This window comes from Anabrus simplex, chromosome 2, assembly GCF_040414725.1.
Source record: "Anabrus simplex isolate iqAnaSimp1 chromosome 2, ASM4041472v1, whole genome shotgun sequence".
Taxonomy (NCBI): Eukaryota; Metazoa; Arthropoda; class Insecta; order Orthoptera; family Tettigoniidae; genus Anabrus; species Anabrus simplex.
In genome coordinates, this window is record NC_090266.1 from 953377782 (window position 1) to 953395928 (window position 18147).

Consider the following 18147-nt stretch of genomic DNA (forward strand, 5'->3'; position numbering starts at 1 on the left):
CGACTAGGCGAGGTGCTGGTCATCCTCCCCAGTTGTATCCCCGACCCAGAGTCTGAAGCTCCAGGACACTGCCCTTGAGGCGGTAGAGGTAGGATCCCTCGCTGAGTCCGAGGGAAAAACCGACCCTGGAGGGTAAACAGATTAAGAAATAAAGAAAAATATTCTAGATGAAGACCTACGTTAATGTCCCCCAGCCCCCCCCCCCCCCCCCCGCTCCACACTGAAATCCTTGTTACGCTACTGCAGTCCCATCTCTACGGTCTCAACGATTACGTCACCGACTTGGCTAGCGAAACACCTCCCCATGCTTCAATAGCCGTAAGCATTCTTCAAATCTGTAAATATTACAACTATCAGTTGGGATTACGCCTGTAGCCGAAGTAGCTCAGTTGGGAGATAGTTAGACTGAAGATCTAAAGGTCCCTGGTTCGATCCCGGGTTTCGGCGATGTTTTCGGTCTGCTCTTAATATACACAATTCACAGTCTACGCCTGTAATTTGGTTGGAGTTTCAGGTGAAAGATATTCTCCTCTCGGGAATATGGCTTCGTAGACATACAACACAGCTCACTACCAACCACCACAGTAAAACGCAATAATCGTAGTGAATACATCCTTACACATAGGGTTAGAATCATCAAAGGCATCCGGCCTTAGAAATGATCCAAATCCCCATTATGTGCTAACCTTAGTAAAGTGGGCAAAATGCCATGGAGAAGAAGAGAAAGGAGAATTGGAGCGTGGAAACTGGTAGATAAGCAAGTTCAGGAGAAATTAGTGGAGGGTCCAATACTGTTCCAAGGACACATACAGGAGATATTGATGAGGAATGGCAGAATTTGACTGCATTTATTTGCAGCGTAGAAAGAGCACAACGTCCGCCTCTGTGGTGTAGTGGTTAGTGTGATTGGCTGCCACCCATTGGCCCTTCCCCCCACAAGGCCCCTGTTCAGCATAGCAGGTGAGGCCGCCTGGACGAGGTACTGGTCATCCTCCCCAGTTGTATCCCCGACCCAGAGTCTGAAGCTCCAGGACACTGCCCTTGAGGCGGTAGAGGTAGGTCCCTCGCTGAGTCCGAGGGAAAATCCGACCCTGGAGGGTAAACAGATTAAGAAAGAAAGAAAAATATTCCAGATGAAGACCTACGTTAATGTCCCCCCGCCCCCTCTCGCTCCACACTGAAATCCTGGTTACGCTACTGCAGTCCCATCTCTACCGTCTCAACGATTACGTCACCGACTTGGCTAGCGAAACACTTCCCCGTGCTTCAATAGCCGTAAGCATTCTTCAAATCTGTAAATATTACAACTATCAGTTGGGATTACGCCTGTAGCCGAAGTAGCTCAGTTGGGAGAGCGTTAGACTGAAGATCTAAAGGTCCCTGGTTCGATCCCGGGTTTCGGCAATCTTTTCCGTCTGCTCTTAATGTGTACAATTCACAGTCTACGCCTGTAATTTGGTTGGAGTTTCAGGTGAAAGATATTCTCCTCTTGGGAATATGGCTTCGTAGACATACAACACAGCTCACTACCAACCACCGCAGTAAAACGCAATAATCGTAGTGAATACATCCTTCCATATAGGGTTAGAATCATCAAAGGCATCCGGCCTTAGAAATGAACCAAATCCCCATTATGTGCTAACCTGAGTAAAGTGGGGAAAATGCCATGGAGAAGAAGAGAAAGGAGAATTAGAGAGTGGAAACTGTTAGATATGCAAGTTCAGGAGAAATTAGTGGAGGGTCCAATACTGTTCCAAGGACACATACAGGAGATATTGATGAGGAATGGCAGAATTTGACTGCATTTATTTGCAGCGTAGAAAGAGCACAACGTCCGCCGCTGTGGTGTAGTGTTTAGTGTGATTGGCTGCCACCGCCGGAGGCCCGGGCTCGATTCTAGGCACCGGAGATGGTACCTAACTTAAGGCCACGGCCGATTCCTTCCCTCTTCCCTTCCAATCTTCCCATCCCCCCGCAAGGCCCCTGTTCAGCATAGCAGGTGAGGCCGCCTGGGCGAGGTACTGGTCATCCTCCCCGGTTGTATCCCCGACCCAGAGTCTGAAGATCCAGGACACTGCCCTTGAGGCGGTAGAGGTAGGATCCCTCGCTGAGTCCGAGGGAAAAACCGACCCTGGAGAGTAAACAGATTAAAAAGGAAGAAAAATATTCTAGATGAAGACCTACGTTAATGTCCCCCCGCCCCCTCCCGCTCCACACTGAAATCCTGTTTACGCTACAGCAGTCCCTTCTCTTCCGTCTCAACGATTACGTCACCGACTTGGCTAGCGAAACACCTCCCCATGCTTCAATAGCCGTAAGCATTCTTCAAATCTGTAAATATTACAACTATCAGTTGGGATTACGCCTGTAGCCGAAGTAGCTCAGTTGGGAGAGCGTTAGACTGAAGATCTAAAGGTCCCTGGTTCGATCCCGGGTTTCGGCAATGTTTTGTCAGTCTGCTCTTAATGTATACAATTCACAGTCTACGCCTGTAATTTGGTTGGAGTTTCAGGTGAAAGATATTCTCCTCTTGGGAATATGGCTTCGTAGACATACAACACAGCTCACTACCAACCACCACAGTAAAACGCAATAATCGTAGTGAATACATCCTTCCACATAGGGTTAGAATCATCAAAGGCATCCGGCCTTAGAAATGAACCAAATCCCCATTATGTGCTAACCTGAGTATAGGGGGGAAAATGGCATGGAGAAGAACAGAAAGGAGAATTAGAGAGTGGAAACTGGTAGATAAGCAAGTTCAGGAGAAATTAGTGGAGGGTCCAATACTGTTCCAAGGACACATACAGGAGATATTGATGAGGAATGGCAGAATTTGACTGCATTTATTTGCAGCGTAGAAAGAGCACAACGTCCGCCTCTGTGGTGTAGTGGTTAGTGTGATTGGCTGCCACCGCCGGAGGCCCGGGCTCGATTCTAGGCACCCGAGATGGTACCTAACTTAAGGCCACGGCCGATTCCTTCCCACTTCCCTTCCAATCTTCCCATCCCCCCACAAGTCCCCTGTTCAGCATAGCAGGTGATGCCGCCTGGGCGAGGTACTGGTCATCCTCCCCTGTTGTATCCCCGACCCAGAGTCTGAAGCTCCAGGACACTGCCCTTGAGGCGGTAGAGGTAGGATCTCTCGCTGAGTCCGAGGGAAAAACCGACCCTGGAGGGTAAACAGATTAAGAAAGAAAGAAAAATATTCTAGATGAAGACCTACGTTAATGTCCCCCCGCCCCCTCTCGCTATACACTGAAATCCTGGTTACGCTACTGCAGTCCCATCTCTACCGTCTCAACGATTACGTCACTGACTTGGCTAGCGAAACACCTCCCCATGCTTCAATAGCCGTAAGCATTCTTCAAATCTGTAAATATTACAACTATCAGTTGGGATTACGCCTGTAGCCAAAGTAGCTCAGTTGGGAGAGCGTTAGACTGAAGATCTAAAGGTCCCTGGTTCGATCCCGGGTTTCGGCAATGTTTTTCAGTCTGCTCTTAATGTATACAATTCACAGTCTACGCCTGTAATTTGGTTGGAGTTTCAGGTGAAAGATATTCTCCTCTTGGGAATATGGCTTCGTAGACATACAACACAGCTCACTACCAACCACCACAGTAAAACGCAATAATCGTAGTGAATACATCCTTCCATATAGGGTTAGAATCATCAAAGGCATCCGGCCTTAGAAATGAACCAAATCCCCATTATGTGCTAACCGGAGTAAAGTGGGGAAAATGCCATGTAGAAGAAGAGAAAGGAGAATTAGAGAGTGGAAACTGGTAGATAAGCAAGTTCAGGAGAAATTAGTGGAGGGTCCTCCAAGGACACATACAGGAGATATTGATGAGGAATGGCAGAATTTGACTGCATTTATTTGCAGCGTAGAAAGAGCACAACGTCCACCTCTGTGGTGTAGTGGTTAGTGTGATTGGCTGCCACCGCCGGAGGCCCGGGCTCGATTCTAGGCACCCGAGATGGTACCTAACTTAAGGCCACGGCCGATTCCTTCCCTCTTCCCTTCCAATCTTCCCATCCCCCCGCAAGGCCCCTGTTCAACATAGCAGGTGAGGCCGCCTGGGCGAGGTGCTGGTCATCCTCCCCAGTTGTATCCCCGACCCAGAGTCTGAAGCTCCAGGACACTGCCCGTGAGGCGGTAGAGGTAGGATCCCTCGCTGAGTCCGAGGGAAAAACCGACCCTGGAGGGTAAACAGATTAAGAAATAAAGAAAAATATTCTAGATGAAGACCTACGTTAATGTCCCCCAGCCCCCCCCCCCCGCTCCACACTGAAATCCTGGTTACGCTACTGATATTCTCTACCGTCTCAACGATTACGTCACCGACTTGGCTAGCGAAACACCTCCCCATGCTTCAATAACCGTAAGCATTCTTCAAATCTGTAAATATTACAACTATCAGTTGGGATTACGCCTGTAGCCGACGTAGCTCAGTTGGGAGAGTGTTAGACTGAAGATCTAAAGGTCCCTGGTTCGATCGCGGGTTTCGGCAATGTTTTTCAGTCTGCTCTTAATGTATACAATTCACAGTCTACGCCTGTAATTTGGTTGGAGTTTCAGGTGAAAGATATTCTCCTCTTGGGAATATGGCTTCGTAGACATACAACACAGCTCACTACCAACCACCACATTAAAACGCAATAATCGTAGTGAATACATCCTTCCACATAGGGTTAGAATCATCAAAGGCATCCGGCCTTAGAAACGAACCAAACACCCATTATGTGCTAACCGGAGTAAAGTTGGGAAAATGCCATGGAGAAGAAGAGAAAGGAGAATTAGAGAGTGGAAACTGGTAGATAAGCAAGTTCAGGAGAAATTAGTGGAGGGTCCTCCAAGGACACATACAGGAGATATTGATGAGGAATGGCAGAATTTGACTGCATTTATTTGCAGCGTAGAAAGAGCACAACGTCCGCCGCTGTGGTGTAGTGTTTAGTGTGATTGGCTGCCACCGCCGGAGGCCCGGGCTCGATTCTAGGCACCCGAGATGGTACCTAACTTAAGGCCACGGCCGATTCCTTCCCTCTTCCCTTCCAATCTTCCCATCCCCCCGCAAGGCCCCTGTTCAGCATAGCAGGTGAGGCCGCCTGGGCGAGGTACTGGTCATCCTCCCCGGTTGTATCCCCGACCCAGAGTCTGAAGCTCCAGGACACTGCCCTTGAGGCGGTAGAGGTAGGATCCCTCGCTGAGTCCGAGGGAAAAACCGACCCTGGGGAGTAAACAGATTAAAAACGAAGAAAAATATTCTAGATGAAGACCTACGTTAATGTCCCCCGCCCCCTCCCGCTACACACTGAAATCCTGTTTACGCTACAGCAGTCCCTTCTCTACCGTCTCAAAGATTACGTCACCGACTTGGCTAGCGAAACACCTCTCCATGCTTCAATAGCCGTAAGCATTCTTCAAATCTGTAAATATTACAACTATCAGTTGGGATTACGCCTGTAGCCGAAGTAGCTCAGTTGGGAGAGCGTTAGACTGAAGATCGAAAGGTCCCTGGTTCGATCCCGGGTTTCGGCAATGTTTTTCAGTCTGCTCTTAATGTATACAATTCACAGTCTACGCCTGTAATTTGGTTGGAGTTTCAGGTGAAAGATATTCTCCTCTTGGGAATATGGCTTCGTAGACATACAACACAGCTCACTACCAACCACCACAGTAAAACGCAATAATCGTAGTGAATACATCCTTCCACATAGGGTTAGAATCATCAAAGGCATCCGCCCTTAGAAATGAACCAAATCCCCATTATGTGCTAACCTGAGTAAAGGGGGGAAAATGCCATGGAGAAGAAGAGAAAGGAGAATTAGAGAGTGGAAACTGGTAGATAAGCAAGTTCAGGAGAAATTAGTGGAGGGTCCAATACTGTTCCAAGGACACATACAGGAGATATTGATGAGGAATGGCAGAATTTGACTGCATTTATTTGCAGCGTAGAAAGAGCACAACGTCCGCCTCTGCGGTGTAGTGGTTAGTGTGATTGGCTGCCACCGCCGGATGCCCGGGCTCGATTCTAGGCACCCGAGATGGTACCTAACTTAAGGCCACGGCCGATTCCTTCCCTCTTCCCTTCCAATCTTCCCATCCCCCCACAAGTCCATTGTTCAGCATAGCAGGTGAGGCCGCCTGGGCGAGGTACTGGTCATCCTACCCAGTTGTATCCCCGACCCAGAGTCTGAAGCTCCAGGACACTGCCCTTGAGGCGGTAGAGGTAGGATCCCTCGCTGAGTCCGAGGGAAAAACCGACCCTGGAGGGTAAACAGATTAAGAAAGAAAGAAATATATTCTAGATGAAGACCTACGTTAATGTCCCCCCGCCCCCTCTCGCTCCACACTGAAATCCTGGTTACGCTACTGCAGTCCCATCTCTACCGTCTCAACGATTACGTCACTGACTTGGCTAGCGAAACACCTCCCCATGCTTCAATAGCCGTAAGCATTCTTCAAATCTGTAAATATTACAACTATCAGTTGGGATTACGCCTGTAGCCGAAGTAGTTCAGTTGGGAGAGCGTTAGACTGAAGATCTAAAGGTCCCTGGTTCGATCCCGGGTTTCGGCAATGTTTTTCAGTCTGCTCTTAATGTATACAATTCACAGTCTACGCCTGTAATTTGGTTGGAGTTTCAGGTGAAAGATATTCTCCTCTTGGGAATATGGCTTCGTAGACATACAACACAGCTCACTACCAACCACCACAGTAAAACGCAATAATCGTAGTGAATACATTCTTCCATATATGGTTAGAATCATCAAAGGCATCCGGCCTTAGAAATGAACCAAATCCCCATTATGTGCTAACCTGAGTAAAGTGGGGAAAATGCCATGGAGAAGAAGAGAAAGGAGAATTAGAGAGTGGAAACTGTTAGATATGCAAGTTCAGGAGAAATTAGTGGAGGGTCCAATACTGTTCCAAGGACACATACAGGAGATATTGATGAGGAATGGCAGAATTTGGCTGCATTTATTTGCAGCGTAGAAAGAGCACAACGTCCGCCTCTATGGTGTAGTGGTTAGTGTGATTGGCTGCCACCGCCAGAGACCCGGGCTCGATTCTATGCACCCGAGATGGTACCTAACTTAAGGCCACGGCCGATTCCTTCCCTCTTCCCTTCCAATCTTCCCATCCCCCCGCAAGGCCCCTGTTCAGCATAGCAGGTGAGGCCTCCTGGGCGAGGTGCTGGTCATCCTCCCCAGTTGTATCCCCGACCCAGAGTCTGAAGCTCCAGGACACTGCCCTTGAGGCGGTAGAGGTAGGATACCTCGCTGAGTCCGAGGGAAAAACCGACCCTGGAGGGTAAACTCCTTAAGAAAGAAAGAAAAATATTCTAGATGAAGACCTACGTTAATGTCCCCCCGCCCCCTCCCGCTCCACACTGATATCCTGGTTACGCTACTGATATTCTCTACCGTCTCAACGATTACGTCACCGACTTGGCTAGCGAAACACCTCCCCATGCTTCAATAGCCGTAAGCATTCTTCAAATCTGTAAATATTACAACTATCAGTTGGGATTACGCCTGTAGCCGAAGTAGCTCAGTTGGGAGAGTGTTAGACTGAAGATCTAAAGGTCCCTGGTTCGATCGCGGGTTTCGGCAATGTTTTTCAGTCTGCTCTTAATGTATACAATTCACAGTCTACGCCTGTAATTTGGTTGGAGTTTCAGGTGAAAGATATTCTCCTCTTGGGAATATGGCTTCGTAGACATACAACACAGCTCACTACCAACCACCACATTAAAACGCAATAATCGTAGTGAATACATCCTTCCACATAGGGTTAGAATCATCAAAGGCATCCGGCCTTAGAAATGAACCAAATCCCCATTATGTGCTAACCTGAGTAAAGTGGAGAAAATGCCATGGAGAAGAAGAGAAAGGAGAATCAGAGAGTGGAAACTGGTAGATATGCAAGTTCAGGAGAAATTAGTGGAGGGTCCAATACTGTTCCAAGGACACATACAGGAGATATTGATGAGGAATGGCAGAATTTGACTGCATTTATTTGCAGCGTAGAAAGAGCACAACGTCCGCCGCTGTGGTGTAGTGTTTAGTGTGATTGGCTGCCACCGCCGGAGGCCCGGGCTCGATTCTAGGCACCCGAGATGGTACCTAACTTAAGGCCACGGCCGATTCCTTCCCTCTTCCCTTCCAATCTTCCCATCCCCCCGCAAGGCCCCTGTTCAGCATAGCAGGTGAGGCCGCCTGGGCGAGGTACTGGTCATCCTCCCCGGTTGTATCCCCGACCCAGAGTCTGAAGCTCCAGGACACTGCCCTTGAGGCGGTAGAGATAGGATCCCTCGCTGAGTCCGAGGGAAAAACCGACCCTGGAGGGTAAACAGATTAAGAAAGGAAGAAAAATATTCTAGATGAAGACCTACGTTAATGTCCCCCCGCCCCCTCCCGCTCCACACTGAAATCCTGGTTACGCTACTGCAGTCCCATCTCTACCGTCTCAACGATTACGTCACCGACTTGGCTAGCGAAACACCTCCCCATGCTTCAATAGCCGTAAGCATTCTTCAAATCTGTAAATATTACAACTATCAGTTGGGATTACGCCTGTAGCCGAAGTAGCTCAGTTGGGAGAGCGTTAGACTGAAGATCTAAAGGTCCCTGGTTCGATCCCGGGTTTCGGCAATGTTTTTCAGTCTGCTCTTAATGTATACAATTCACAGTCTACGCCTGTAATTTGGTGAAAGATATTCTCCTCTTGGGAATATGGCTTCGTAGACATACAACACAGCTCACTACCAACCTCCACAGTAAAACGCAATAATCGTAGTGAATACATCCTTCCACATAGGATTAAAATCATCAAAGGCATCCGGCCTTAGAAATGAACCAAATCCCCATTATGTGCTAACCTGAGTAAAGGGGGGAACATGCCATGGAGAAGAAGAGAAAGGAGAATTAGAGAGTGGAAACTGGTAGATAAGCAAGTTCAGGAGAAATTACTGGAGGGTCCAATACAGTTCCAAGGACACATACAGGAGATATTGATGAGGAATGGCAGAATTTGACTGCATTTATTTGCAGCGTAGAAAGAGCACAACGTCCGCCTCTGTGGTGTAGTGGTTAGTGTGATTGGCTGCCACAGCCGGAGGCCCGGGCTCGATTCTAGTCACCCGAGATGGTACCTAACTTAAGGCCACGGCCGATTCCTTCCCTCTTCCCTTCCAATCTTCCCATCCCCCCGCAAGGCCCCTGTTCAGCATAGCAGGTGAGGCCGCCTGGGCGAGGTGCTGGTCATCCTCCCCTGTTGTATCCCCGACCCAGAGTCTGAAGCTCCAGGACACTGCCCTTGAGGCGGTAGAGGTAGGATCCCTCGCTGAGTCCGAGGGAAAAACCGACCCTGGAGGGTAAACAGATTAAGAAAGAAAGAAAAATATTCTAGATGAAGACCTACGTTAATGTCCCCCCGCCCCATCTCGCTCCACACTGAAATCCTGGTTACGCTACTGCAGTCCCATCTCTACCGTCTCAACGATTACGTCACCGACTTGGCTAGCGAAACACTTCCCCATGCTTCAATAGCCGTAAGCATTCTTCAAATCTGTAAATATTACAACTATCAGTTGGGATTACGCCTGTAGCCGAAGTAGCTCAGTTGGGAGAGCGTTAGACTGAAGATCTAAAGGTCCCTGGTTCGATCCCGGGTTTCGGCAATGTTTTGTCAGTCTGCTCTTAATGTATACAATTCACAGTCTACGCCTGTAATTTGGTTGGAGTTTCAGGTGAAAGATATTCTCCTCTTGGGAATATGGCTTCGTAGACATACAACACAGCTCACTACCAACCACCACAGTAAAACGCAATAATCGTAGTGAATACATCCTTCCACATAGGGTTAGAATCATCAAAGGCATCCGGCCTTAGAAATGAACCAAATCCCCATTATGTGCTAACCTGAGTATAGGGGGGAAAATGGCATGGAGAAGAACAGAAAGGAGAATTAGAGAGTGGAAACTGGTAGATAAGCAAGTTCAGGAGAAATTAGTGGAGGGTCCAATACTGTTCCAAGGACACATACAGGAGATATTGATGAGGAATGGCAGAATTTGACTGCATTTATTTGCAGCGTAGAAAGAGCACAACGTCCGCCTCTGTGGTGTAGTGGTTAGTGTGATTGGCTGCCACCGCCGGAGGCCCGGGCTCGATTCTAGGCACCCGAGATGGTACCTAACTTAAGGCCACGGCCGATTCCTTCCCACTTCCCTTCCAATCTTCCCATCCCCCCACAAGTCCCCTGTTCAGCATAGCAGGTGATGCCGCCTGGGCGAGGTACTGGTCATCCTCCCCATTTGTATCCCCGACCCAGAGTCTGAAGCTCCAGGACACTGCCCTTGAGGCGGTAGAGGTAGGATCTCTCGCTGAGTCCGAGGGAAAAACCGACCCTGGAGGGTAAACAGATTAAGAAAGAAAGAAAAATATTCTAGATGAAGACCTACGTTAATGTCCCCCCGCCCCCTCTCGCTATACACTGAAATCCTGGTTACGCTACTGCAGTCCCATCTCTACCGTCTCAACGATTACGTCACTGACTTGGCTAGCGAAACACCTCCCCATGCTTCAATAGCCGTAAGCATTCTTCAAATCTGTAAATATTACAACTATCAGTTGGGATTACGCCTGTAGCCAAAGTAGCTCAGTTGGGAGAGCGTTAGACTGAAGATCTAAAGGTCCCTGGTTCGATCCCGGGTTTCGGCAATGTTTTTCAGTCTGCTCTTAATGTATACAATTCACAGTCTACGCCTGTAATTTGGTTGGAGTTTCAGGTGAAAGATATTCTCCTCTTGGGAATATGGCTTCGTAGACATACAACACAGCTCACTACCAACCACCACAGTAAAACGCAATAATCGTAGTGAATACATCCTTCCATATAGGGTTAGAATCATCAAAGGCATCCGGCCTTAGAAATGAACCAAATCCCCATTATGTGCTAACCGGAGTAAAGTGGGGAAAATGCCATGTAGAAGAAGAGAAAGGAGAATTAGAGAGTGGAAACTGGTAGATAAGCAAGTTCAGGAGAAATTAGTGGAGGGTCCTCCAAGGACACATACAGGAGATATTGATGAGGAATGGCAGAATTTGACTGCATTTATTTGCAGCGTAGAAAGAGCACAACGTCCACCTCTGTGGTGTAGTGGTTAGTGTGATTGGCTGCCACCGCCGGAGGCCCGGGCTCGATTCTAGGCACCCGAGATGGTACCTAACTTAAGGCCACGGCCGATTCCTTCCCTCTTCCCTTCCAATCTTCCCATCCCCCCGCAAGGCCCCTGTTCAACATAGCAGGTGAGGCCGCCTGGGCGAGGTGCTGGTCATCCTCCCCAGTTGTATCCCCGACCCAGAGTCTGAAGCTCCAGGACACTGCCCGTGAGGCGGTAGAGGTAGGATCCCTCGCTGAGTCCGAGGGAAAAACCGACCCTGGAGGGTAAACAGATTAAGAAATAAAGAAAAATATTCTAGATGAAGACCTACGTTAATGTCCCCCAGCCCCCCCCCCCCCGCTCCACACTGAAATCCTGGTTACGCTACTGATATTCTCTACCGTCTCAACGATTACGTCACCGACTTGGCTAGCGAAACACCTCCCCATGCTTCAATAACCGTAAGCATTCTTCAAATCTGTAAATATTACAACTATCAGTTGGGATTACGCCTGTAGCCGACGTAGCTCAGTTGGGAGAGTGTTAGACTGAAGATCTAAAGGTCCCTGGTTCGATCGCGGGTTTCGGCAATGTTTTTCAGTCTGCTCTTAATGTATACAATTCACAGTCTACGCCTGTAATTTGGTTGGAGTTTCAGGTGAAAGATATTCTCCTCTTGGGAATATGGCTTCGTAGACATACAACACAGCTCACTACCAACCACCACATTAAAACGCAATAATCGTAGTGAATACATCCTTCCACATAGGGTTAGAATCATCAAAGGCATCCGGCCTTAGAAACGAACCAAACACCCATTATGTGCTAACCGGAGTAAAGTTGGGAAAATGCCATGGAGAAGAAGAGAAAGGAGAATTAGAGAGTGGAAACTGGTAGATAAGCAAGTTCAGGAGAAATTAGTGGAGGGTCCTCCAAGGACACATACAGGAGATATTGATGAGGAATGCAGAATTTGACTGCATTTATTTGCAGCGTAGAAAGAGCACAACGTCCGCCGCTGTGGTGTAGTGTTTAGTGTGATTGGCTGCCACCGCCGGAGGCCCGGGCTCGATTCTAGGCACCCGAGATGGTACCTAACTTAAGGCCACGGCCGATTCCTTCCCTCTTCCCTTCCAATCTTCCCATCCCCCCGCAAGGCCCCTGTTCAGCATAGCAGGTGAGGCCGCCTGGGCGAGGTACTGGTCATCCTCCCCGGTTGTATCCCCGACCCAGAGTCTGAAGCTCCAGGACACTGCCCTTGAGGCGGTAGAGGTAGGATCCCTCGCTGAGTCCGAGGGAAAAACCGACCCTGGGGAGTAAACAGATTAAAAACGAAGAAAAATATTCTAGATGAAGACCTACGTTAATGTCCCCCGCCCCCCTCCCGCTACACACTGAAATCCTGTTTACGCTACAGCAGTCCCTTCTCTACCGTCTCAAAGATTACGTCACCGACTTGGCTAGCGAAACACCTCTCCATGCTTCAATAGCCGTAAGCATTCTTCAAATCTGTAAATATTACAACTATCAGTTGGGATTACGCCTGTAGCCGAAGTAGCTCAGTTGGGAGAGCGTTAGACTGAAGATCGAAAGGTCCCTGGTTCGATCCCGGGTTTAGGCAATGTTTTTCAGTCTGCTCTTAATGTATACAATTCACAGTCTACGCCTGTAATTTGGTTGGAGTTTCAGGTGAAAGATATTCTCCTCTTGGGAATATGGCTTCGTAGACATACAACACAGCTCACTACCAACCACCACAGTAAAACGCAATAATCGTAGTGAATACATCCTTCCACATAGGGTTAGAATCATCAAAGGCATCCGCCCTTAGAAATGAACCAAATCCCCATTATGTGCTAACCTGAGTAAAGGGGGGAAAATGCCATGGAGAAGAAGAGAAAGGAGAATTAGAGAGTGGAAACTGGTAGATAAGCAAGTTCAGGAGAAATTAGTGGAGGGTCCAATACTGTTCCAAGGACACATACAGGAGATATTGATGAGGAATGGCAGAATTTGACTGCATTTATTTGCAGCGTAGAAAGAGCACAACGTCCGCCTCTGCGGTGTAGTGGTTAGTGTGATTGGCTGCCACCGCCGGATGCCCGGGCTCGATTCTAGGCACCCGAGATGGTACCTAACTTAAGGCCACGGCCGATTCCTTCCCTCTTCCCTTCCAATCTTCCCATCCCCCCACAAGTCCACTGTTCAGCATAGCAGGTGAGGCCGCCTGGGCGAGGTACTGGTCATCCTACCCAGTTGTATCCCCGACCCAGAGTCTGAAGCTCCAGGACACTGCCCTTGAGGCGGTAGAGGTAGGATCCCTCGCTGAGTCCGAGGGAAAAACCGACCCTGGAGGGTAAACAGATTAAGAAAGAAAGAAATATATTCTAGATGAAGACCTACGTTAATGTCCCCCCGCCCCCTCTCGCTCCACACTGAAATCCTGGTTACGCTACTGCAGTCCCATCTCTACCGTCTCAACGATTACGTCACTGACTTGGCTAGCGAAACACCTCCCCATGCTTCAATAGCCGTAAGCATTCTTCAAATCTGTAAATATTACAACTATCAGTTGGGATTACGCCTGTAGCCGAAGTAGTTCAGTTGGGAGAGCGTTAGACTGAAGATCTAAAGGTCCCTGGTTCGATCCCGGGTTTCGGCAATGTTTTTCAGTCTGCTCTTAATGTATACAATTCACAGTCTACGCCTGTAATTTGGTTGGAGTTTCAGGTGAAAGATATTCTCCTCTTGGGAATATGGCTTCGTAGACATACAACACAGCTCACTACCAACCACCACAGTAAAACGCAATAATCGTAGTGAATACATTCTTCCATATATGGTTAGAATCATCAAAGGCATCCGGCCTTAGAAATGAACCAAATCCCCATTATGTGCTAACCTGAGTAAAGTGGGGAAAATGCCATGGAGAAGAAGAGAAAGGAGAATTAGAGAGTGGAAACTGTTAGATATGCAAGTTCAGGAGAAATTAGTGGAGGGTCCAATACTGTTCCAAGGACACATACAGGAGATATTGATGAGGAATGGCAGAATTTGGCTGCATTTATTTGCAGCGTAGAAAGAGCACAACGTCCGCCTCTATGGTGTAGTGGTTAGTGTGATTGGCTGCCACCGCCAGAGACCCGGGCTCGATTCTATGCACCCGAGATGGTACCTAACTTAAGGCCACGGCCGATTCCTTCCCTCTTCCCTTCCAATCTTCCCATCCCCCCGCAAGGCCCCTGTTCAGCATAGCAGGTGAGGCCTCCTGGGCGAGGTGCTGGTCATCCTCCCCAGTTGTATCCCCGACCCAGAGTCTGAAGCTCCAGGACACTGCCCTTGAGGCGGTAGAGGTAGGATACCTCGCTGAGTCCGAGGGAAAAACCGACCCTGGAGGGTAAACTCCTTAAGAAAGAAAGAAAAATATTCTAGATGAAGACCTACGTTAATGTCCCCCCGCCCCCTCCCGCTCCACACTGATATCCTGGTTACGCTACTGATATTCTCTACCGTCTCAACGATTACGTCACCGACTTGGCTAGCGAAACACCTCCCCATGCTTCAATAGCCGTAAGCATTCTTCAAATCTGTAAATATTACAACTATCAGTTGGGATTACGCCTGTAGCCGAAGTAGCTCAGTTGGGAGAGTGTTAGACTGAAGATCTAAAGGTCCCTGGTTCGATCGCGGGTTTCGGCAATGTTTTTCAGTCTGCTCTTAATGTATACAATTCACAGTCTACGCCTGTAATTTGGTTGGAGTTTCAGGTGAAAGATATTCTCCTCTTGGGAATATGGCTTCGTAGACATACAACACAGCTCACTACCAACCACCACATTAAAACGCAATAATCGTAGTGAATACATCCTTCCACATAGGGTTAGAATCATCAAAGGCATCCGGCCTTAGAAATGAACCAAATCCCCATTATGTGCTAACCTGAGTAAAGTGGAGAAAATGCCAAGGAGAAGAAGAGAAAGGAGAATTAGAGAGTGGAAACTGGTAGATATGCAAGTTCAGGAGAAATTAGTGGAGGGTCCAATACTGTTCCAAGGACACATACAGGAGATATTGATGAGGAATGGCAGAATTTGACTGCATTTATTTGCAGCGTAGAAAGAGCACAACGTCCGCCGCTGTGGTGTAGTGTTTAGTGTGATTGGCTGCCACCGCCGGAGGCCCGGGCTCGATTCTAGGCACCCGAGATGGTACCTAACTTAAGGCCACGGCCGATTCCTTCCCTCTTCCCTTCCAATCTTCCCATCCCCCCGCAAGGCCCCTGTTCAGCATAGCAGGTGAGGCCGCCTGGGCGAGGTACTGGTCATCCTCCCCGGTTGTATCCCCGACCCAGAGTCTGAAGCTCCAGGACACTGCCCTTGAGGCGGTAGAGGTAGGATCCCTCGCTGAGTCCGAGGGAAAAACCGACCCTGGAGGGTAAACAGATTAAGAAAGGAAGAAAAATATTCTAGATGAAGACCTACGTTAATGTCCCCCCGCCCCCTCCCGCTCCACACTGAAATCCTGGTTACGCTACTGCAGTCCCATCTCTACCGTCTCAACGATTACGTCACCGACTTGGCTAGCGAAACACCTCCCCATGCTTCAATAGCCGTAAGCATTCTTCAAATCTGTAAATATTACAACTATCAGTTGGGATTACGCCTGTAGCCGAAGTAGCTCAGTTGGAAGAGCGTTAGACTGAAGATCTAAAGGTCCCTGGTTCGATCCCGGGTTTCGGCAATGTTTTTCAGTCTGCTCTTAATGTATACAATTCACAGTCTACGCCTGTAATTTGGTGAAAGATATTCTCCTCTTGGGAATATGGCTTCGTAGACATACAACACAGCTCACTACCAACCACCACAGTAAAACGCAATAATCGTAGTGAATACATCCTTCCACATAGGATTAAAATCATCAAAGGCATCCGGCCTTAGAAATGAACCAAATCCCCATTATGTGCTAACCTGAGTAAAGGGGGGAACATGCCATGGAGAAGAAGAGAAAGGAGAATTAGAGAGTGGAAACTGGTAGATAAGCAAGTTCAGGAGAAATTACTGGAGGGTCCAATACAGTTCCAAGGACACATACAGGAGATATTGATGAGGAATGGCAGAATTTGACTGCATTTATTTGCAGCGTAGAAAGAGCACAACGTCCGCCTCTGTGGTGTAGTGGTTAGTGTGATTGGCTGCCACAGCCGGAGGCCCGGGCTCGATTCTAGTCACCCGAGATGGTACCTAACTTAAGGCCACGGCCGATTCCTTCCCTCTTCCCTTCCAATCTTCCCATCCCCCCGCAAGGCCCCTGTTCAGCATAGCAGGTGAGGCCGCCTGGGCGAGGTGCTGGTCATCCTCCCCTGTTGTATCCCCGACCCAGAGTCTGAAGCTCCAGGACACTGCCCTTGAGGCGGTAGAGGTAGGATCCCTCGCTGAGTCCGAGGGAAAAACCGACCCTGGAGGGTAAACAGATTAAGAAAGAAAGAAAAATATTCTAGATGAAGACCTACGTTAATGTCCCCCCGCCCCATCTCGCTCCACACTGAAATCCTGGTTACGCTACTGCAGTCCCATCTCTACCGTCTCAACGATTACGTCACCGACTTGGCTAGCGAAACACTTCCCCGTGCTTCAATAGCCGTAAGCATTTTTCAAATCTGTAAATATTAAACTATCAGTTGGGATTACGCCTGTAGCCGAAGTAGCTCAGTTGGGAGAGCGTTAGACTGAAGATCTAAAGGTCCCTGGTTCGATCCCGGGTTTCGGCAATCTCTTCCGTCTGCTCTTAATGTATACAATTCACAGTCTACGCCTGTAATTTGGTTGGAGTTTCAGGTGAAACTGGTAGATAAGCAAGTTCAGGAGAAATTACTGGAGGGTCCAATACTGTTCCAAGGACACATACAGGAGATATTGTTGAGGAATGGCAGAATTTGACTGCATTTATTTGCAGCGTAGAAAGAGCACAACGTCCGCCTCTGTGGTGTAGTGGTTAGTGTGATTGGCTGCCACAGCCCTTGGGAATATGGCTTCGTAGACATACAACACAGCTCACTACCAACCACCACAGTAAAACGCAATAATCGTAGTGAATACATCCTTCCACATAGGGTTAGAATCATCAAAGGCATCCGGCCTTAGAAATGAACCAAATCCCCATTATGTGCTAACCTGAGTAAAGTGGGGAAAATGCCATGCAGAAGAAGAGAAAGGAGAATTAGAGAGTGGAAACTGGTAGATAAGCAAGTTCAGGAGAAATTAGTGGAGGGTCCTCCAAGGACACATACAGGAGATATTGATGAGGAATGGCAGAATTTGACTGCATTTATTTGCAGCGTAGAAAGAGCACAACTTCCGCCGCTGTGGTGTAGTGTTTAGTGTGATTGGCTGCCACCGCCGGAGGCCCGGGCTCGATTCTAGGCACCCGAGATGGTACCTAACTTAAGGCCACGGCCGATTCCTTCCCTCTTCCCTTCCAATCTTCCCATCCCCCCGCAAGGCCCCTGTTCAGCATAGCAGGTGAGGCCGCCTGGGCGAGGTACTGGTCATCCTCCCCGGTTGTATCCCCGACCCAGAGTCTGAAGCTCCAGGACACTGCCCTTGAGGCGGTATAGGTAGGATCCCTCGCTGAGTCCGAGGGAAAAACCGACCCTGGAGGGTAAACAGATTAAGAAAGGAAGAAAAATATTCTAGATGAAGACCTACGTTAATGTCCCCCCGCCCCCTCCCGCTCCACACTGAAATACTGGTTACGCTACTGCAGTCCCATCTCTACCGTCTCAACGATTACGTCACCGACTTGGCTAGCGAAACACCTCCCCATGCTTCAATAGCCGTAAGCATTCTTCAAATCTGTAAATATTACAACTATCAGTTGGGATTACGCCTGTAGCCGAAGTAGCTCAGTTGGGAGAGCGTTAGACTGAAGATCTAAAGGTCCCTGGTTCGATCCCGGGTTTCGGCGATGT

The 18147-nt window shown here is 48.6% G+C and overlaps 18 non-coding genes across 18 annotated transcripts; all 18 read left to right on the forward strand.

Annotated features, from left to right (window-relative positions):
• The first annotated feature begins 374 nt into the window (after window positions 1–374).
• Window positions 375–447, forward strand: TRNAF-GAA (transfer RNA phenylalanine (anticodon GAA)). The gene has a single exon. It is a non-coding gene; the product is annotated as a tRNA-Phe (tRNA).
• An 884-nt stretch (window positions 448–1331) lies between these two features.
• TRNAF-GAA (transfer RNA phenylalanine (anticodon GAA)) lies at window positions 1332–1404 on the forward strand. Its single transcript has one exon. It is a non-coding gene; the product is annotated as a tRNA-Phe (tRNA).
• Window positions 1405–2370: 966 nt separating this feature from the next.
• TRNAF-GAA (transfer RNA phenylalanine (anticodon GAA)) lies at window positions 2371–2443 on the forward strand. The gene has a single exon. It is a non-coding gene; the product is annotated as a tRNA-Phe (tRNA).
• A 969-nt stretch (window positions 2444–3412) lies between these two features.
• On the forward strand, window positions 3413–3485 carry TRNAF-GAA (transfer RNA phenylalanine (anticodon GAA)). Its single transcript has one exon. It is a non-coding gene; the product is annotated as a tRNA-Phe (tRNA).
• A 959-nt stretch (window positions 3486–4444) lies between these two features.
• TRNAF-GAA (transfer RNA phenylalanine (anticodon GAA)) lies at window positions 4445–4517 on the forward strand. The gene has a single exon. It is a non-coding gene; the product is annotated as a tRNA-Phe (tRNA).
• A 958-nt stretch (window positions 4518–5475) lies between these two features.
• Window positions 5476–5548, forward strand: TRNAF-GAA (transfer RNA phenylalanine (anticodon GAA)). The gene has a single exon. It is a non-coding gene; the product is annotated as a tRNA-Phe (tRNA).
• Window positions 5549–6516: 968 nt separating this feature from the next.
• Window positions 6517–6589, forward strand: TRNAF-GAA (transfer RNA phenylalanine (anticodon GAA)). The gene has a single exon. It is a non-coding gene; the product is annotated as a tRNA-Phe (tRNA).
• Window positions 6590–7553: 964 nt separating this feature from the next.
• TRNAF-GAA (transfer RNA phenylalanine (anticodon GAA)) lies at window positions 7554–7626 on the forward strand. The gene has a single exon. It is a non-coding gene; the product is annotated as a tRNA-Phe (tRNA).
• A 968-nt stretch (window positions 7627–8594) lies between these two features.
• On the forward strand, window positions 8595–8667 carry TRNAF-GAA (transfer RNA phenylalanine (anticodon GAA)). Its single transcript has one exon. It is a non-coding gene; the product is annotated as a tRNA-Phe (tRNA).
• A 955-nt stretch (window positions 8668–9622) lies between these two features.
• On the forward strand, window positions 9623–9695 carry TRNAF-GAA (transfer RNA phenylalanine (anticodon GAA)). The gene has a single exon. It is a non-coding gene; the product is annotated as a tRNA-Phe (tRNA).
• Window positions 9696–10664: 969 nt separating this feature from the next.
• On the forward strand, window positions 10665–10737 carry TRNAF-GAA (transfer RNA phenylalanine (anticodon GAA)). The gene has a single exon. It is a non-coding gene; the product is annotated as a tRNA-Phe (tRNA).
• A 960-nt stretch (window positions 10738–11697) lies between these two features.
• Window positions 11698–11770, forward strand: TRNAF-GAA (transfer RNA phenylalanine (anticodon GAA)). The gene has a single exon. It is a non-coding gene; the product is annotated as a tRNA-Phe (tRNA).
• Window positions 11771–12728: 958 nt separating this feature from the next.
• TRNAF-GAA (transfer RNA phenylalanine (anticodon GAA)) lies at window positions 12729–12801 on the forward strand. The gene has a single exon. It is a non-coding gene; the product is annotated as a tRNA-Phe (tRNA).
• A 968-nt stretch (window positions 12802–13769) lies between these two features.
• TRNAF-GAA (transfer RNA phenylalanine (anticodon GAA)) lies at window positions 13770–13842 on the forward strand. The gene has a single exon. It is a non-coding gene; the product is annotated as a tRNA-Phe (tRNA).
• A 964-nt stretch (window positions 13843–14806) lies between these two features.
• Window positions 14807–14879, forward strand: TRNAF-GAA (transfer RNA phenylalanine (anticodon GAA)). Its single transcript has one exon. It is a non-coding gene; the product is annotated as a tRNA-Phe (tRNA).
• Window positions 14880–15847: 968 nt separating this feature from the next.
• Window positions 15848–15920, forward strand: TRNAF-GAA (transfer RNA phenylalanine (anticodon GAA)). Its single transcript has one exon. It is a non-coding gene; the product is annotated as a tRNA-Phe (tRNA).
• A 954-nt stretch (window positions 15921–16874) lies between these two features.
• On the forward strand, window positions 16875–16947 carry TRNAF-GAA (transfer RNA phenylalanine (anticodon GAA)). The gene has a single exon. It is a non-coding gene; the product is annotated as a tRNA-Phe (tRNA).
• A 1123-nt stretch (window positions 16948–18070) lies between these two features.
• Window positions 18071–18143, forward strand: TRNAF-GAA (transfer RNA phenylalanine (anticodon GAA)). The gene has a single exon. It is a non-coding gene; the product is annotated as a tRNA-Phe (tRNA).
• Window positions 18144–18147: the final 4 nt, after the last annotated feature.